Source organism: Aquarana catesbeiana, linkage group LG01, assembly GCF_042186555.1.
Source record: "Aquarana catesbeiana isolate 2022-GZ linkage group LG01, ASM4218655v1, whole genome shotgun sequence".
Taxonomy (NCBI): domain Eukaryota; kingdom Metazoa; phylum Chordata; class Amphibia; order Anura; family Ranidae; genus Aquarana; species Aquarana catesbeiana.
This window is the reverse complement of record NC_133324.1, coordinates 904,872,198-904,893,410: the sequence shown is the minus strand read 5'-3', so window position 1 is coordinate 904,893,410 and position 21,213 is coordinate 904,872,198. Positions and strand designations below refer to the sequence as shown.

General features: G+C 44.1%; 1 gene segment (V, D, J or C); it reads left to right on the top strand.

Annotated features, from left to right (window-relative positions):
• The window catches only part of LOC141119572 (Ig kappa chain V region Mem5-like), a 321,474-nt gene that overhangs the window by 137,040 nt on the left and 163,221 nt on the right, over positions 1-21,213 (top strand).

The following is a 21,213-nucleotide window of genomic DNA, read 5'->3' as shown; positions in this document are numbered from 1 at the left end:
GAGGTACAGAGCCTCGACATCCAATGTCATGAGCAGGGCATCAGGAGGGACCACCAATCGTTCAATTTGTTTAAGTAGATCTCCTGTATCCTTCCCATAGGATGATAATAGGGTAATTGGGGCATGATAAAGAAGTCAATAAATCTGCTGGCGTTTTCAATGAGTAATCCTATACCGTATACTAGGGATGAGCTTTCTGTTCGGGTCGAACATGAGTGCGACTCGAACATTAGCTGTTCGCCCGTTCATCGAAAACCGAACATTATGGGCCGTTTGCACCAAATTCGAGCGGCACGTAATGGCCCATATTGCACTGCGGGAGCGCAGTGCATTGCTGTATGATGATTGGCCAAAGCCTGCACCATAGACATGTGCAATTCGTTTAAATTACAGTTACTAATTCGTTATTCGTCGAAATTCGTTATATTTGTTAATTCGTAAACATACGAATGAACGAACAGTTTACTTTAGTTTCTAACGAACAACGGATTATCGAAAATAACGAATATGGAAAACAACGAAAATACGAAATTATTAAATTGGAAACAGCGAAAATACGAAAGAATGAAAAAACAAAAACATAAAAACAATGAAAATACCGAACAAATGAAAATAACGAAAATAAAAATTAACGAAAAATCGAAATTACGAATATTCTGAAAACGGAAAAGGAAAAAACAAAAATACCGAACAAAGATTCAAAATAACGAAAATCAAAATGAACGAAAAATCGAAATTACGAATGTTCAGAAAATGGAAGTCAAAACAACAAAAATACAAAATAACGAATATCCTGCAGAACGAATTCGTCAGTTCTGAAATATGTCTGGAGGTTGGCCAATAAGCTTGTCCATTCCCCTGAAGAGGTTGTCCCTTCCCCCAATGAGCTTGTTTCTTATTCCCTTGTGTGTTTTTCTGTGATAGACTGCAGTGCATTCCATCCAGAGTCCAGACAGGGTGTGGTTGGGTAGGTGGTACAGTTTTGGTGGATTTGTTAGTTAAGTTGTGACTTGAGAGAGAGAAATTCTTTGTTTCTTAAGCATACCCTGTCTATATTTTAATTTCTATATTTGTATTTTGTAATATCTCTGACATATTTTTGTTTTCTCCTATGTCAGCCTGCATTCTAGACAGGGTGTGGGTGGTGTTGGATTTGTGAGTCAGTGTCACTCTCATGTGACACAGAGAGTGATAGAGAAATTATAAATTTCTAATTAGGCTTACTACCGTATATATTCGAGTATAAGTCAAAATTTTCAGCCCATTTTTTGGCCTGAAAAACGCCACTTCGACTTATACGCGAGTCATTTAACTAAAAACGCAAGTAATGGAGGAGAAAAGGGGGCAGGGTCGTGCCGCTGGGTTCGCCGATGCCATCACTAGTTTGCTGGGACCGCGGGTTTCCCCAGCAACTAGTGACGCTGCGTGCGTGCGCCCGCCCCCTGCTCCTCACTGCAGGTCTCGGAGATGAAGAGAGCTCGCACTCATGGCCCCCCTGCTACTAGCGGTTCCCGGGTCCTGGCTTAGGCTTTCTTGCAGCTTCTGCAATCCGCCCCTCCTGCATTCAAGGTAACGGTATGTAGTGATCACTAATGGCTGGGCATATTTTATTTTGTTAAAGGTCACGCCTATGGGCACCTTTTTTATGTTAAGGGGCACTCTGATAGACAAATTTTATTTTAAGGGGAACGCTGATGGGTATATTTTTAATGTGCACACTGATGGGCATATTTTCTTAAGGGGCACACTGATGGACACATTTTGTTGTGCCCTCAAGAGTGCCCTTTAACATAAAATGTGCCCATCAGCATGCACATTAAAAATATACCCATCAGCGTGCCCCTTAAAATAAAATGTGCCCTTTAACATAAAAGGTGCCCATGAGCGTGGCCCTTATTTTATGTTAAGGGGCACGCTGATGGGCACATTTTATGTTAAGGGGCACTCTGATGGGCATATTTTATTTTAAGAGCAACACTGATGGGCACATTTTGTATTAAAGGGCACTTTGATGGGCAGTTTTTACATTAGGGGGCACGTTTTGTTGTGCCCATCAGAGTGCCCCTAATATAATATATATAAATATATAATATAAATATATATTATATAAATATTATATATTATATAAATATAATATAAGGGGCACTCTGCAGGACAAATTTTCTGTTAAGGGGCACTCTGATGGGCAAATTTTCTGTTAAGGGGCACTCTGATGGACACATTTTCTCTTAGGGGGCACTCTGATGGACACATTTTATGTTAAGGGGCACTCTGATGGGCAAATTTTATGTTATGGGGCACTCTGATGGGCAAATTTTATGGCCGCTGGCAGGCTGTATTTAATGGACACTGGCAGGCTGTATATAATAGACGCTGGCAGGCTGTATATAATGGACACTGGCAGGCTGTATATAATGGACACTGGCAGGCTGTATATAATTGACACTGGCAGGCTGTATATAATGAGCACTGGCAGGCTGTATATAATGGACACTGGCAGGCTGTATATAATTGACACTGGCAGGCTGTATATAATTGACACTGGCAGGCTGTATATAATGGGCACTGGCAGGCTGTATATAATGGACGCTGGCAAGCTGTATATAATGGACGCTGGCAGGCTGTATATAATGGACGCTGGTAGGCTGTATATAATGGACACTGGCAGGCTGTATTTAATGGACACTGGCAGGCTGTATATAATAGACGCTGGCAGGCTGTATATAATGGACACTGGCAGGCTGTATATAATGGACACTGGCAGGCTGTATATAATTGACACTGGCAGGCTGTATATAATGAGCACTGGCAGGCTGTATATAATGGACACTGGCAGGCTGTATATAATTGACACTGGCAGGCTGTATATAATTGACACTGGCAGGCTGTATATAATGGGCACTGGCAGGCTGTATATAATGGACGCTGGCAAGCTGTATATAATGGACGCTGGCAGGCTGTATATAATGGACGCTGGTAGGCTGTATATAATGGACACTGGCAGGCTGTATATAATTGACACTGGCAGGCTGTATATAATGGACACTGGCAGACTGTATATAATGGACGCTGGCAAGCTGTATATAATGGACGCTGGCAGGCTGTATATAATGGACGCTGGTAGGCTGTATATAATGGACACTGGCAGGCTGTATATAATGGACACTGGCAGGCTGTATATAATGGGCACTGGTAGGCTGTATATAATGGGCACTGGCAGGCTGTATATAATGAGCACTGGCAGGCTGCATTTCATGGGCACTGGTAGAATGTATATTATGAGCCCTAACACAGGCTGCTCTATGCAAACAGTCATGTCATCACATTCTGTAATATCATCAGCCTGCATTAGGCCTCAAACTATATAAGTCTTTTTTTTATCCTGTTAGAAATGGATCCCAATACTTCTACCGGTAATCCTGGACCAAAACAAAAACGCAGTTCATACGAAGCTGGTTTCAAACTTAAGGTTGTGTTAAGAGCAGAAGAAAGCAATAACTGTATTGTGTTAGTGAAAAACTAGTGAGGGACTGGCGGAAAATTAAAGCTGACTTGGAAAAGATTCCAAAGGATAAAAAAGCTCGACGTGGTTTAACAACTTCATATGGGGCTCTAGAGACTGAATTGCATAAATGGGTTATGGAGTTTCGTCAAAATGGTTACTGCGAAACACGCATGGGAATTTGCTTACATGCCCTTCAATTGGCTAAAGATGACAAATTAAAAGCACCAGGCATTGAAAATTTTGTTGCGTCAGCAGGATGGTGTACCACCTGTGCTTCATGAATAGGTTTGGCCTATGTTTGCGGCAAAGAACAAAGATTTTACAGAAGTTGCCAAAAGACCTTGATGAAAAAGTGATGTCATTCCATTCATTCATCATAAAACAAAGAAGGATCCATAGCTATGACCTGGGATATATTGGAAATATGGATGAAACACCTATGACCTTTGATCTTCCAAGCAACAGAACTGTGGCAAGTTTGGGAGCCAAAACTATTTTTCTTAGAACCACAGGAAATGAAAAAAAAATGTCACAGTCGTTCTGTCATATTTGGCTAATGGAACTAAGCTGTGGCCTGTCATTATTTTTAAAAGAAAGACCTTGCCTAAAAAGGTCAAATTCCCACCACGAATTACAGTGCGCGCACATATTAAAGGCTGGATGGATGAAGACGGAACAAAAAAATAGCTGGAAGAAATTTGGAACGGAAGACCAGGAGCAGCCTTAAAGAAAAAACCATAATTGCTAGTTTGAGATATGTTCAGAGCCCACACATCTGATGACATAAAAAAATTGGCAAAATCTTCTCAAGTTACTTTGGCCGTTATTCCAGGTGGGCTTACATCTGTATTGCAGCCGCTAGATGTATGTTTAAATAAACCTTTCAAAGACCGTGTGCAAAAGATGTGGCATGAATGGATGTCATCTGGTCAAGCCCGACTGACAATAGGTGGAAATCTGATGAAGCCCGACATAGAATTGATAGCAACGTGGGTTCGTGATGCATTGGAAGAGATTCCGGAGGACATGGTGCAACGCGCCTTCAAGAAATGTGGCATTAGTAATGCTATGGATGGCAGTGAAGACAGCGCTTTTGAAGACAGCGCTTTGTTTGAGGACGACAGCAGTGACAGTGATGACTGCGAACTCAGTGATGATGACAATGTCTATGCTGATAACCTCACACCAGCTAATACTAAAGCTCTGTTTGGACATACAGATGATGAGGAGGAATCCAGTTTTGAAGGATTTTAACTCTTGTGTTTTAGCTTCGTTGCTGATTGAGTTAAGGTTTTTGTACTTTTAAAGTTATTGTTGATACCATATAGTTTTTATTGACCCTCTTTTCCACTTACAGAGCTAGTTTACTGTCTTTTCTTTGAAATAAATATTCAAAAACATTATTGGTATCTATTTTTATTTTTGAAATTTACCGGTAGCTGCTGCATTTCCCACCCTAGTCTTATACTCAAGTCAATAAGTTTTTCCCATTTTTTTTGTGGTAAATTAGGGCCAGGGCCGATCCTAGGGTCACCGGCGCCTGGGTGCAGAAATATTTCTGGCGCCCCCACATGGGCGTGGTCATCTTACCAACTCCTCCCCTTTACAAATGTTTCTATGGCAATGACTCAAACACAGAGATGCTCTCCTAAGAACTCTTTGTTACCCTAGGATCCTCCCATGATCTTTTAACAATAAAAAAAATACAGGAAGAGCGTACACTAATGAGACCCGGAGGGGAGTCTCTCTGATGCACACAAAGAGGGCTTCTGTTAGAGAGTCTGTTAGAAAGAACCCCCAGACATAGTACAGGAGATGATCAGAGACTGCAGACATAGTACAGGAGATGGTCAGAGACTGCAGACATAATACAAGAGATGGTCAGAGACTGCAGACATGATACAGGAGATGATCAGAGACTGCAGACATGATACAAGAGATGGTCAGAGACTGCAGACATAGTACAGGAGATGGTCAGAGACTGCAGACATAATACAGGAGATGGTCAGAGACTGCAGACATAGTACAGGAGATGGTCAGAGACTGCAGACATAGTACAGGAGATGGTCAGAGACTGCAGACATAATACAAGAGATGGTCAGAGACTGCAGACATGATACAAGAGATGGTCAGAGATTGCAGACATGATACAGGAGATGATCAGAGACTGCAGACATAGTACAGGAGATGATCAGAGACTGCAGACATAGTACAGGAGATGGTCAGAGACTGCAGACATGATACAGGAGATGATCAGAGACTGCAGACATAGTACAGGAGATGGTCAGAGACTGCAGACATGATACAGGAGATGATCAGAGACTGCAGACATGATACAAGAGATGGTCAGAGACTGCAGACCTGATACAAGAGATGGTCAGAGACTGCAGACCTGATACAGGAGATGATCAGAGACTGCAGACATAGTACAGGAGATGGTCAGAGACTGCAGACATTATACAGGAGATGATCAGAGACTGCAGATATTGTACAGGAGATGATCAGAGACTGCAGACGTAGTACAGGAGATGATCAGAGATTGCAGACATAATACAGGAGATGATCAGAGACTGCAGACATAGTACAGGAGATGATCAGAGACTGCAGACATAGTACAGGAGATGATCAGAGATTGCAGACATAATACAGGAGATGATCAGAGACTGCAGATATAGTACATATTGGCCGATCGGCCCTCTCACCTGACCCAGCAATACAGCAACGGTTCCTCTGATCAGGAGTCAGCTCACTCTGAATGCCCATGGTGACTCCGCTGTATTCCTGCAATGACTCCATTCCTTTCAATGCCAGCGATGGCGCTAGGCTGTGTGGCTTTCCCTCTGGTGGTGCAGGTCAGCAGGGTTCTCTCTCTGATGGTGTTCTCTCAGCAATGTCCTCTCCCTCTGGAGTCCTGGGTGTACTTCCCTGAAAACTTTCCCAGGCTCCTGTCTCTCTCTCTCTCTTTCCCATTCAGCTGAGCATGCTGTGTGGGCTGCAGTTTCAGTGTTACAGTGGGGCTGCCAGTTCTCGGGACTATATGTCCCACAATCCTCTTCTCTGCTCCTTTTTTCTTTTCCATTAGTACAGACCCCCCAGGACAGACCCCCCTCCATTATTACAGACCCCCCAGGACAGACCCCCCCTCCATTAGTACAGACCCCCCAGGACAGACCCCCCCTCCATTAGTACAGACCCCCCTCCATCAGTAGAGACCCCCATATTAGTACAGACCCCACCATTAGTACAGATCCCCCTCCATTAGTACAGACCCCATTAGTACAGACCCCCCCTCCATTAGTACAGACCCCACCTCCATTAGTACAGACCCCCTCATTAGTACAGACCCCCCCATTAGTACAGACCCCCCAGGACAGACCCCCCTCCATTAGTAGAGACCCCCATATTAGTAAAGACCCCCCCTCCATTAGTACAGACCCCATTAGTACAGACCCCCCCTCCATTAGTACAGACCCCATTAGTGCATACCCCCCTCCATTAGTACAGACCCCCCTCCATTAGTACAGACCCCTCCTCCATTAGTACAGACCCCCCCTCCATTAGTACAGACCCCATTAGTACAGACCCCCTCTCCATTAGTACAGACCCCCTCTCCATTAGTACAGACCCCCAGGACAGACCCCCCTCCATTAGTACAGACCCCCCAGGACAGACCCCCTCCATTAGTACAGACCCCCCAGGACAGACCCCCTCTCCATTAGTACAGACCCCCCAGGACAGACCCCCCTCCAATAGTAGAGACCCCCATATTAGTACAGACCCCACCATTAGTACAGACCCCACCTCCATTAGTACAGACCCCATTAGTACAGACCCCATTAGTACAGACCCCCTCTCCATTAGTACAGACCCCATTAGTACAGACCCCCTCTCCATTAGTACAGACCCCCCCATTATTAGTACAGCCCCCTCCATTAGTACAGCCCCCCCTCCATTAGTACAGCCCCCCTCCATTAGTACAGCCCCCCCTCCATTAGTACAGCCCCCCCTCCATTAGTACAGCCCCCCTCCATTAGTACAGCCCCCCCTCCATTAGTACAGCCCCCCTCCATTAGTACAGCCCCCCCCTCCATTAGTACAGCGTCCCCTCCATTAGTACAGCCCCCCCCCTCCATTAGGGTACATATATACACCCGGGCGGCAGCTGAAGAGGAGAGAACAGTGTGCAGCCAGCCGCGCCGCCCGGGTGAAGAGCAGAGGAGTTTAAAGTAGGCAGGAGTGGGAGACACAGAGCAGAATGTGTCGGGCACATACCGCTCCTCCGCTCCCTCCCCCCCGCGCGACATCACTGTGCGGCTGGTCTCTCTCCACGCAGAGACCAGCCGCTCAGGAGGGAGGGGCTTGAGCAGCACACACAGCGGCGGCGGCGCCTTTCTTCTTTTAACACCGGCGGAAAGCGCCGCCGCCGGACGCAATCAAGAGGAGGAGGAGGAGGAGGGAAGGGAGCACTCCGGCGCTTCAGCGCCCCCACCTATCTGGCGCCTGGGTGCACTGCACCCCGTGCACCCCGTCTAGGACCGGCCCTGATTAGGGCCTCGACTTATACTCAGATCGACTTATACTCGAGTATAAACGGTATTTATCATTCCTAGGATTTCCTGCAGTTATTTTTTTTCCCTTTTGTGAGACAGTGTGGGACTGTGTGGTTTTACTATCTTGCTGTCTGTCTGCCCTACATAATTTTTTTTGATTGTGTTAGCCAGTGCCACTACTAGGCCAGTCCAGGCAGCATCTACTACCCTGTTTCCCCGAAAATAAGACCTAGCATGATTGTCGGTGATGGCTGCAATATAAGCCTACCCCCCAAATAAGCCCTACCCTGTTTCCCCGAAAATAAGCCCTACCCTTAAAATAAGACCTACAAGGACTTTAACTAGGCCCTTTTTGGGGGGTAGGGCTTATATTGCAGCCATCACCGACAATCACGCAAGGTCTTATTTTCAGGGAAACAGGGTAGATATTGAGGGTAGTAGTAGTAGATTAGTAGATCTTTGTTGCATGTTAGGACCAATAAATTAATAATACTACGAGTCCTTAATCCCTTTCTTTTCCTGAAAAAAATTTTTTTTAATTTTTTTTTAAAAGAAGATAAATAATAATACTATTTAAAAATAGAAATATTGTATAATGGACTATACTTCTCCCACTCATCACATTCTCCCCATGAGGGAAGCAACAGAGGAAGAAGTTCAGTGTGACACAGCAACAACTTCCACAAAGAGGCCAACTGTAACACCGGCTCTTTTCTACAAGCGAGACCGGGCAGTTCCTGCAAATGCTGTTGCTAGTGCCCATAATTTTAGGCAGCCAAAAACTGAAATTTTACAACTTGAGGAGGAGGGAATTGCTCAGATGTAAAAATAGTAGACAAAATTACAACAGATAGCAGCAGCTGTTTTGATAGTACTTCATTATATCCAAGTACGCACCAGGCAGAACAGGCTACTGAAGTAGAATTACCTGTGAGTCAAATCCTTGAAGGTCTTGACCTAGAAGGAATTGATTTTAATACAGAGGATGAGGCACTACACGTACACCAATATCAGGATGATATTATTTCTATGAGTCCTTACTCCCCTCTGTTATTTATCGAGTCCTCCTCACCCTCAAGAAGAGTATCAGCACCATTACAATCCCCTTCCGACTTTGTTGTTTTGCCTAACTCTCCCTCCCATTCAAGTAGTGCCACTGCCACCATTGTTAGGCCACCAAATTCTACAGAAGCCACGGAAGCTGCACATACCCATCAGCCAGAAGAAATTGCACAACATTCTTCACCGGCCACCGGCAACCGCCGATCCAAAATCTGGGAACATTTTGTTTCAGTTGGTGACGGGCGCCTGGCAAAATGCAAATTATGTGGCAGGGAAGTGAGCCGTGGGAGAGACTTTGGGCATTTAACCAATGCAAGAATGAATAACCATTTTCATACACCAGTGCTGCTTAGAGAAGAAAGTGGAGTTGCAGCTCCACCTAGTAAAAAGAGAGCAAGCAGCAGCACTACTGCTGCCATTACCACCAAAAGGCAGAACAAGGAACAGGGGGATCAAGGGACTTCTTGTGTAGCTGACATGAGGCGTCCCATTCCTTTACAGCAGCCCACGCTGCAACACTTTAGCAGCTTTCAATCAAGGGGGATGTCTCGTCAACAGACACATAAAATTACCCGTCTTATAGGGCAACTAATAGCAGTCGGGGGAGCACCCTTTAACCACTTGACGACCGCCTCACGCCGATGTACGTCGGCAAAGTGGCACGGACAGGCAAAATCACGTACATATACGTGATTTGCCTTCCGCGGGTGGGGGGTCCGATCGGACCCCCCCCGGTGCCCGAGGCGGTCGTCTTTTGTCCAGCGGCGATCGGTGATGAGGGGGAGACCATCCGTTCGTGGCCCCCCCCTCGCGATCGCCACCGGCCAATGAGAACACTCCTTTGCTGCTGTATGCTAAACAGCAGCAAAGGAAGTGATGTCATCTCCCCTCGGGTCGGTATTTTCCGTTCCGGCCCGAGGAGAGAAGACATCTATGTGAGTGCACCAACACACACACACACAGTAGAACATGCCAGGCACACAAAACACCCCGATCCCCCCCCCGATCGCCCCCCGATCCCCCCCCAATCACCCCCCCCCCCCTGTCACAAACTGACACCAGCAGTTTTTTTTTTTTTTTTTCTGATTACTGCATAGTGTCAGTTTGTGACAGTTACAGTGTTGGGACAGTGAGTATTACCCCCCTTTAGGTCTAGGGTACCCCCCTAACCCCCCCTAATAAAGTTTTAACCCCTTGATCACCCCCTGTCACCAGTGTCACTAAGCGATCATTTTTCTGATCGCTGTATTAGTGTCGCTGGTGACGCTAGTTAGTGAGGTAAATATTTAGGTTCGCCGTCAGCGTTTTATAGCGTCAGGGACCCCCATATACTACCTAATAAATGTTTTAACCCCTTGATTGCCCCCTAGTTAACCCTTTCACCACTGATCACCGTATAACCGTTACGGATGACGCTGGTTAGTTCGTTTATTTTTTATAGTGTCAGGGCACCCGCCGTTTATTACCGAATAAAGGTTTAGCCCCCTGATCGCCCGGCGGTGATATGCGTCGCCCCAGGCAGCGTCAGATTAGCGCCAGTACCGCTAACACCCACGCATGCAGCATACGCCTCCCTTAGTGGTATAGTATCTGATCGGATCAATATCTGATCCGATCAGATCTATACTAGCGTCCCCAGCAGTTTAGGGTTCCCAAAAACGCAGTGTTAGCGGGATCAGCCCAGATACCTGCTAGCACCTGCGTTTTGTGCCTCCGCCCAGCCCACCCAAGTGCAGTATCGATCGATCACTGTCACTTACAAAACACTAAACGCATAACTGCAGCGTTCGCAGAGTCAGGCCTGATCCCTGCGATCGCTAACAGTTTTTTTGGTAGCATTTTGGTGAACTGGCAAGCACCAGCCCCAGGCGTCAGGTTAGCGCCAGTACCGCTAACACCCACGCACGCAGCATACGCCTCCCTTAGTGGTATAGTATCTGAACGGATCAATATCTGATCCGATCAGATCTATACTAGCGTCCCCAGCAGTTTAGGGTTCCCAAAAACGCAGTGTTAGCGGAATCAGCCCAGATACCTGCTAGCACCTGCGTTTTGCCCCTCCGCCCGGCCCAGCCCAGCCCACCCAAGTGCAGTATCGATCGATCACTGACACTTACAAAACACTAAACGCATAACTGCAGCGTTCGCAGAGTCAGGCCTGATCCCTGCGATCGCTAACAGTTTTTTTTGTAGCGTTTTGGTGAACTGGCAAGCACCAGCCCCAGGCAGCGTCAGATTAGCGCCAGTACCGCTAACACCCACGCACGCACCGTACACCTCCCTTAGTGGTATAGTATCTGATCGCATCAATATCTGATCCGATCAGATCTATACTAGCGTCACCAGCAGTTTAGGGTTCCCAAAAACGCAGTGTTAGCGGGATCAGCCCAGATACCTGCTAGCACCTGCGTTTTGCCCCTCCGCCCGGCCCGGCCCAGCCCACCCAAGTGCAGTATCGATCGATCACTGACACTTACAAAACACTAAACGCATAACTGCAGCGTTCGCAGAGTCAGGCCTGATCCCTGCGATCGCTAACGTTTTTTGGTAGCGTTTTGGTGAACTGGCAAGCGCCAGCGGCCTAGTACACCCCGGTCGTAGTCAAACCAGCACTGCAGTAACACGTGGTGACGTGGCGAGTCCCATAAGTGCAGTTGAAGCTGGTGAGGTGGCAAGCACAAGTAGTGTCCCGCTGCCACCAAAAAGACAAACACAGGCCCATCGTGCCCATAGTGCCCTTCCTGCTGCATTCGCCAATCCTAATTGGGAACCCACCGCTTCTGCAGCACCCGTACTTCCCCCATTCACATCCCCAACCAAATGCAGTCGGCTGCATGAGAGGCATTTTTATGTCCTCCCGAGTACCCCTACCCAACGAACCCCCAAAAAAGATGTTGTGTCTGCAGTAAGAGCGCGGATATAGGTGTGACACCCGCTATTATTGTCCCTCCTGTCCTGACAATCCTGGTCTTGCATTGGTGAATGTTTTGAACGCTACCATTCACTAGTTGAGTATTAGCGTAGGGTACAGCATTGCACAGACTAGGCACACTTTCACAGGGTCTCCCAAGATGCCATCGCATTTTGAGAGACCCGAACCTGGAACCGGTTACCGTTATAAAAGTTAGTTACAAAAAAAGTGTAAAAAAAAAAAAAAATATGAAATAAAAAAAAATAGTTGTTGTTTTATTGTTCTCTCACTCTCTATTCTCTCTCTCTATTGTTCTGCTCTTTTTTACTGTATTCTATTCTGCAATGTTTTATTGTTATTATGTTTTATCATGTTTGTTTTTCAGGTGTGTAATTATTTACACTTTACTGTGCTTTATTGTTAACCATTGTTAACCATTTTTTTGTCTTCAGGTACGCCATTCACGACTTTGAGTGGTTATACCAGAATGATGCCTGCAGGTTTAGGTATCATCTTGGTATCATTCTTTTCAGCCAGCGGTCGGCTTTCATGTAAAAGCAATCCTAGCGGCTAATTAGCCTCTAGACTGCTTTTACAAGCCGTGGGAGGGAATGCCCCCCCCCCCCACCGTCTTCCGTGTTTTTCTCTGGCTCTCCTGTCTCAACAGGGAACCTGAGAATGCAGCCGGTGATTCAGCCAGCTGACCATAGAGCTGATCAGAGACCAGAGTGGCTCCAAACATCTCTATGGCCTAAGAAACCGGAAGCTACGAGTATTTCATGACTTAGATTTCGCCGGATGTAAATAGCGCCATTGGGAAATTGGGGAAGCATTTTATCACACCGATCTTGGTGTGGTCAGATGCTTTGAGGGCAGAGGAGAGATCTAGGGTCTAATAGACCACAATTTTTTCAAAAAAGAGTACCTGTCACTACCTATTGCTATCATAGGGGATATTTACATTCCCCGAGATAACAATAAAAATGATTAAAAAAAAAAATATGAAAGGAACAGTTTAAAAGTAAGATTAAAAAAGCAAAAAAATAATAAAAAAAAAAAAAAAAAAAAAACACCCCTGTCGCCCCCTGCTCTCGCGCTAAGGCGAACGCAAGCGGCGGTCTGTCGTCAAACATAAACAGCAATTGCACCATGCATGTGAGGTATCACCGCGAAGGCCAGATCGAGTGCAGTAATTTTTCCAGTAGACCTCCTCTGTAAATCTAAAGTGGTAACCTGTAAAGGCTTTTGAAGGCTTTTAAACATGTATTTATTTTGTTGAAACTGCATGTTTGTGCGTAATTTTAAAGCATGTCATGTTTGGTATCCATGTACTCGGCCTAAGATCATCTTTTTTATTTCATCAAACATTTGGGCAATATAGCGTGTTTTAGTGCATTAAAATTAAAAAAAGTGTGTTTTTTCCCCAAAAAATGCGTTTGAAAAATCGCTGCGCAATTACTGTGTGAAAAAAAAAAATGAAACACCCACCATTTTAATCTGTAGGGCATTTGCTTTAAAAAAATATATAATGTTTGGGGGTTCAAAGTAATTTTTTTGCAAAAAAAAAAAACTTTTTCATGTAAACAATAAGGGCTTTGTCTTCAAGTGGTTAGAAGAGTGGGTGATGTGTGACATAAGCTTCTAAATGTTGTGCATAAAATGCCAGGACAGTTCAAAACCCCCCCAAATGACCCCATTTTGGAAAGTAGACACCCCAAGCTATTTGCTGAGAGGCATGTCGAGTCCATGGAATATTTTATATTGCGACACAAGTTGCGGGAAAGAGACAAATTTTTTTTTTTTTTTTTTGCACAAAGTTGTCACTAAATGATATATTGCTCAAACATGCCATGGAAATATGTGAAATTACACCCCAAAATACATTCTGCTGCTTCTCCTGAGTACGGGGATACCACATGTGTGAGACTTTTTGGGAGCCTAGCCGCGTACGGGACCCCGAAAACCAAGCACCGCCTTCAGGCTATCTAAGGGCGTGAATTTTTGATTTCACTCTTCACTGCCTATCACAGTTTCGGAGGCCATGGAATGCCCAGGTGGCACAAAACCCCCCCAAATGACCCCATTTTGGAAAGTAGACACCCCAAGCTATTTGCTGAGAGGTATAGTGAGTATTTTGCAGACCTCACTTTTTGTCACAAAGTTTTGAAAATTGAAAAAAGAAAAAAAAAATGTTTTTTCTTGTCTTTCTTCATTTTCAAAAACAAATGAGAGCTGCAAAATACTCACCATGCCTTTCAGCAAATAGCTTGGGGTGTCTACTTTCCAAAATGGGGTCATTTGGGGGGGTTTTGTGCCACCTGGGCATTCCATGGCCTCCGAAACTGTGATAGGCAGTAAAGAGTGAAATCAAAAATTTTCACCCTTAGAAATCCTGAAGGCAGTGATTGGTTTTCGGGGTCCAGTACGCGGCTAGGCTCCCAAAAAGTCCCACACATGTGGTATCCCCATACTCAGGAGAAGCAGCTAAATGTATTTTGAGGTGCAATTCCACATATGCCCATGGCCTGTGTGAGCAATATATCATTTAGTGACAACTTTATGAAAAAAAAAAAAAAAAAAAAAAAAAAGTGTCACTTTCCCGCAACTTGTGTCAAAATATAAAATATTCCATGGACTCAATATGCCTCTCAGCAAATAGCTTGGGGTGTCTACTTTCCAAAATGGGGTCATTTTGGGGGGTTTTGTGCCACCTGGGCATTCCATGGCCTCCGAAACTGTGATAGGCAGTGAAGAGTGAAAGCAAAAATTTACACCCTTAGAAATCCTGAAGGCAGTGATTGGTTTTCGGGGCCCCGTACGCGGCTAGGCTCCCAAAAAGTCCCACACATGTGGTATCCCCATACTCAGGAGAAGCAGCTAAATGTATTTTGGGGTGCAATTCCACATAGGCCCATGGCCTGTGTGAGCAATATATCATTTAGTGACGACTTTTTGTAAATATTTTTTTTTTTTTTTTTTTTTGTCATTTTTCAATCACTTGGGACAAAAAAAATAAATATTCAATGGGTTCAACATGCCTCTCAGCAATTTCCTTGGGGTGTCTACTTTCCAAAATGGGGTCATTTGGGGGGGTTTTGTACTGCCCTGCCATTTTAGCACCTCAAGAAATGACATAGGCAGTCATAAACTAAAAGCTGTGTAAATTCCAGAAAATGTACCCTAGTTTGTAGACGCTATAACTTTTGCGCAAACCAATAAATATACGCTTATTGACATTTTTTTTACCAAAGACATGTGGCCGAATACATTTTGGCCTAAATGTATGACTAAAATTGAGTTTATTGGATTTTTTTTATAACAAAAAGTAGAAAATATCATTTTTTTTTCAAAATTTTCGGTCTTTTTCCGTTTATAGCGCAAAAAATAAAAACCGCAGAGGTGATCAAATACCATCAAAAGAAAGCTCTATTTGTGGGAAGAAAAGGACGCAAATTTCGTTTGGGTACAGCATTGCATGACCGCGCAATTAGCAGTTAAAGCGACGCAGTGCCAAATTGGAAAAAGACCTCTGGTCCTTAGGCAGCATAATGGTCCGGGGCTCAAGTGGTTAATATAGTTGAAGGTGAGCCGTTTAAACAACTCATGAAGGCGGTTGCACCCTCACTATGTTCTACCCTGCCGTACTACCTTTAGTCACAAAATTGTACCCTCTTTGTATAATTCCTGTGTTGGATTATTGAAAGAAGAGCTGGGCGGAGCAGCTGGCTAGTCTGTCCATTTCACTACAGACTTGTGGAGCGCTCCCAGTGGGCAACATGCCTTTTTGTCATTGACGGCACACTGGTGGCAGCCCAAGGAGTCGCAACCAACAAAGCAAAAAGCAGGGACAAGAAGCACAGGGGCGAAGGCAGCAGTAACTCTCAACCATGGGCACCGAACATTCTTGCTGCATGCAGAAGTCATGGACCAGCAGTACAGTGCTGTACATATTTTACGTGCACTTGAGAAAATATAGTGGCGGAGTGGCTTATGGAGGAGGCAGGCACATGGCCAAAGATGGGCTTTATAGTCACTGATGCTGCAGCAAACATGCTTAAGGCCGTGCGAGATGGCAGATTTGTTGGCATTCGTTGCTCTGCACACGCCCTGCATCTCGTTGTAAAGGCTGCTTTGGATGATAAAAGTGGCACTAGAAAATTGTCTGCTATCTTAGACTCCTGTAGAAAGATAGCAGGCTATTTTCATCGAAGTGTGAAAGATAGTAATATACTCAGACTTGAGCAGAGTAAGGCTGGCGTCCCGCAGCACCACTTGAAGATAGATGTAGTCACCTGTTGGAATTCCACTTTAGAGATGCTTGAACGTATTATGGAACAGCAAAAGCCAATATACGCCATGTCAAATGAACATGTTATAGGTGTAGCTAGGCCACTAAGCAGGGAGGAATGGAAAATAATTAGCCAGGTGGTGACGGTGCTTAGCCCTTTTCGAGATGTTACTGAAAAATTGAGCCAGGGAATGCAAGTCTGGCTCAAGTCATCCCTCTCTTCACATATCTTGTCAATAAGATGGATGGCTTTCAAACAACAGAGACCCCTTGCCTGGCGGCATAGTTGCAGATGTTGCTGCAATTGTAAGGAGGCTGAAGACACAATTAAATCAAAGGATGAACGAGCTCATAGAGGCCTGCCCTGAGTTAATGCTTGCCTCTATGTGCGATCCACGAATCAAGGGAAAAATTACACTCCTAAGGAGTTCCCTTACCACCTATAGGGATCTATTAAATCAAAGGGTGTGTGACAGTCACAGAAAATTGTTTAGGCCGTTAGAGGGTGATGAGGAAGAAGAGCAGGAGGAGTCTGATAGTGACATTGTGCCACCATCACCTACTGGTATCCGCACCACCACTGCTGCGCACACCACCAGAACACCTGACGTTTGGAGTTTGGCATTACATTCTTTCGTTGGACCTACAAAACTGCCCACCATGAAACAAAGCATTGTGTCAGATCATGTTAAACTTTACCTGTCAGAACCACATTTGCCCTCTACTACAGATTTATTACAGTATTGGGATGAGAAGCGGGGTATTTGGCCTGCTCATTCTGTGGTGGCCCAAAAGCTACTTTCCTGCCCCCCGACCTCTGTCCAAAGTGAGCGAGTATTTTCTATCACTGGAAATATTCTGTGCCCACAGAGATCCCAACTGGCCCCACAGCTGATGAAGCAGATGACATTTCTCAAAGTTAATCTCCCAAAGCTGGGCTACCCTGACCTAAGCTTTGAAACCGAGTAATTGTACTACTTCTTATCTTTATCAAATCTATAAAGCTATTGTCAATTCAGCCTGTTCCAACATTAGATGCCAAATACTAAATACAACAAAACCAAATATAGTGCATGTCAGGATATGTACCAAATATGTTCAATGAATATATGATAAAGTATCAATCACAATATAGAGACTGAGAGAGCATGAGAAGCTGTGATCAGCCTCAGTGTATATTATTCAATGATTTATTTTTGGCTGGGGGGGCAGGCCCATCTCAAGTGGTACAACATTGATTGCCTAAACATTTTATTTACCTAAATCTTTTTGGGACAATTGGCTTACTCTCTACCCCCCCCCAAATAAGGCCGAGGTTGTAAACCCGAAAAAGAGATCATACTGTGAGGCTGATCCTAGCTTGTTAGGTTCTCAGTCTCTAAAATTGAGAATTAAACTTTTCAAATACAAATATTTCTAAAAGTGGTTGTAAACCCACTTTGCAAAAAAATAACAAATCTAACACCAGCAAGACAAAGGCATAATGAGCTAGTATGTATAGCATACTGGCTCATTATGTAATATGCACCTGGGATCGAAGACCACGCTGCGGTGCATGACACAGCAACGGCCGGCGACATGTCATCCCGGAGTTACGTTCGGGTATCACGGCTCCGGACAATCACAGCGCTGGAGCCGCGATACCAGGAAGTAACTCCGGGGACGACATGTCACCCGCCGGTGCTGTGTCGTGCACCGCAGCGGGGGCTTCGATCCCAGGTGAGTATTACATAAGGAGCTAGTATGCTTATGCTAAGCACACTGGAGCCACCAGTCATGGCATGACCTCCTTTAGGAACAGCACGATCGCTATTTCTAAAGTGTGCCTTCGCCATTGTCTACGGTGCATGCGCCGTAGACATTGGTGCACATCTCTTTTGTAAATATATCCGAAACCATGGAGGTTTAGGAGATATTTCCAGCACCTAAAGGTAAGCCTTAACCTAGGCTTATCTGTAGGTAAAAGTGGTTGTACACGGTGTACAACCACTTTAAACATATTCATTCATTTGTATAGATATCCATTCCTGACATGCACTGTTTTTGGTTTTATTGTATTGATTATTTTCCATCTAATCTTACAAGTTGCAACAGGTTCAATTGAAGTAGATCCATCCACTTGAGTAATAATAATAATAGTTTTTGCTCACAAATCACAAATCCAATAATTACTACCACCATTTGAAAGAATATGATCAACCCAAGCTGGGGTTAGTTTGTTTAGTTTTGCTTTCATTTTTGGAGTAGTGTTTTCACTCCATGGCGTCCAATTTTCCCACCAAAAATATGTTAGCATTCCAAAAAGAAACTTACTCTTTAATTCCATGGCTCACAATCCTCCCACAAACACCGTGGCTCTCCTCCTTTGGTGTTGCTAATGCAGACTGCTGCCACCTGCGCTCAGAGAAGAAATCTTGTAGGTCACGTTGGAAGACATCTCACCACACTATGGATTTCATCATGGAAAAGTATGGTACCCTCAAACATGTGAGTGACTTATCAATTTTCCCTTACTCACCTTCCATGATTCTATTAATCATTTCTGTTAATTTATATCCCTCTCTCTATTTTTTTTTTTGCAATTTAGTGACATCACACATGCATGTGGAACGTTAGACCTGGATGAGGAAGAATCAAATAGATCCACACATGAGTTTTTGTGCACTTCATAGTAAGTATTAACAGTACACCCCACTTTTAGGATGTTATAATGATAATCTTGTATGACTTTTTTGTAAATAAATAATATTGATTTGTCAGTGTGTGTGAGTGAGTATGGGGTCAGTCTGTGGGCGTATGGGTCAATGTGAGTGTGCATGGGTTTGTCTGTGACTCTGTGTATATATGGGTCAGTCTGTCTTTGTGTACAAGGCAGTTCATGCATTGGTCATTGTGTCTATCAGTTAAGCTGTGTGTCTGTCTTTATGGGTCAGTGTGTGTCTGTGTGTATATGTATATTTTAAGTGGGTGTGAGTATATCAGTGTGTGTCAGTAAAGGACTGTGCCAAGGAGTGCATACATTGCAAAAATGTTCTTTTGATGTATATATGAAATAAACTAGTGTTACTTATTTTATGTTTTTTACATCGAAAATTATTCCTTAATATCTATGCCATTGCCAGCGCAGCACCTCCACTTCCCAGAGCTCCAAGAGAGAGATACATCTGAACTCATGGCCTACCTTGGCCCTGGTATTAATCGGCCCTCTTGATCACCAGGGATCTGAATGCTCACCTCCCTGCAAGGTAAGAACAGGAGACTGGGACATTTGTTATCTTTTGTAATAATGATTAAAATAAAACTACTAAAACTATTAAAAAAATACTACTGAAGAAGCTTTACCTTGTTGCAAAAGCAGATATTTTCTCATTAGTTTACTACAAAAGCAAACACGGTTGCTTATTGAATAACTCACATAGTGACATTTCTACTTTTACTCTAATTTATAAACTTTAGAAATTACACTTGCCACCTATAAATAAATTTTTGTCACGTCTACCCCAACATAGCTGGTCACATACTATAGCTGGCTTCTGTGTTCTTCGCCTATAGCAGACCCCTATCCCATAAGCCAAGCAGGCCTTCCGGTACGTGGTTGCCCCCAGGTCTTAGACACAATGCTATAGTGCCTGACTAGCACACCGGGGCAGGTGCTAACTGAGCAAAGCAAACAGGTACTTGCGGTTGGCAGATAGGCAGATGGCTTTCTATGACAGTCCTGGTAAAAGGTAGGCTTACAACAGGTTTGGTTTCCACCCAGAGACTGGCCACATTAATCACCTTAAAGGTTGACATACAGTCAAGGAGAGTGCCCTAACCAAAACCCCGGATGCTCGAATGAGGAGCTTGAGTGCTCGATACTCCTGACACTTTGTGTGTGTATATATTTATATATTAATTATATTACTAGATATATATATATATATATATATATATATATATATATATATATATATATAAATATATGAATTATTTCGTTTTTTTACATGCACAAAATTATTGTGCCCCCCCAGATTTGAACGAGGTATCTTATATCTTATGTGTCTCCCCTATATTTTGTTCCTAGAGTCACCACTGCTGGGTGCTGCACCAGTTTTACAGTCTGCCCTTTGGACCTTTCAAAGAATTCTACTCACTTAAAGCTCATGTATCACAGAGTACAGTGTTTTACAGTGTTTATGGCCTCACAGGTAAGACCTCCGTTAATGGTGAAACACATTCTTGTAGGATAGATAGAAGTGAACCTTACGTAAAAAAATGCCCCTATGTTTGGGATTTTTTGCAGGCCACCAACTCATGAGGTAAAAAAATATTTTATTGATATATTTTATAAAAAGACGTGCAAGCGTCTGTAACAAGCAAGGTAAAAAAATCATTCCATAATAGATACAACAATCAAAACAGATGAAATGTGTAAAATGACAAAAAATGGATGTACTCTCACAGGGGTGGCGTGCCCTGATACCCGACGCGTTTCCAGTACCTTCATCAGGGGTTTGAGAGTTGTGTATATTTTGTACATATATGAATTCAGAAGGAATGACTCTGTGTTCAACTAGCACCCATGGCCGCTAGGGTTAAACAACGTGTTTTTGTAGGTGCTAGACCAAGGCTATGTAAACCTAATGCGTATATTGAGTTGCTGATATCATTTGCATACCGGCTGTGTGCCGAAAGGATCAATGTCCAGTAGCAAACCCATAGTAGTGGGCTCCTATTCAGGACCCTTCAGGTATACAGGTCCGATGAAGGGTGCCTTCCCTTGTCAGCCTAGCAGGGTATTTGCTCAGCGGTTTTACAAGCGCACTTTTTTTGGAAAAAATACACATTTTTGAATTAAAAAATAAGACAACATTAAAGTTAGCCCAATTTTTTTAATATTGTGAAAGATAATTTT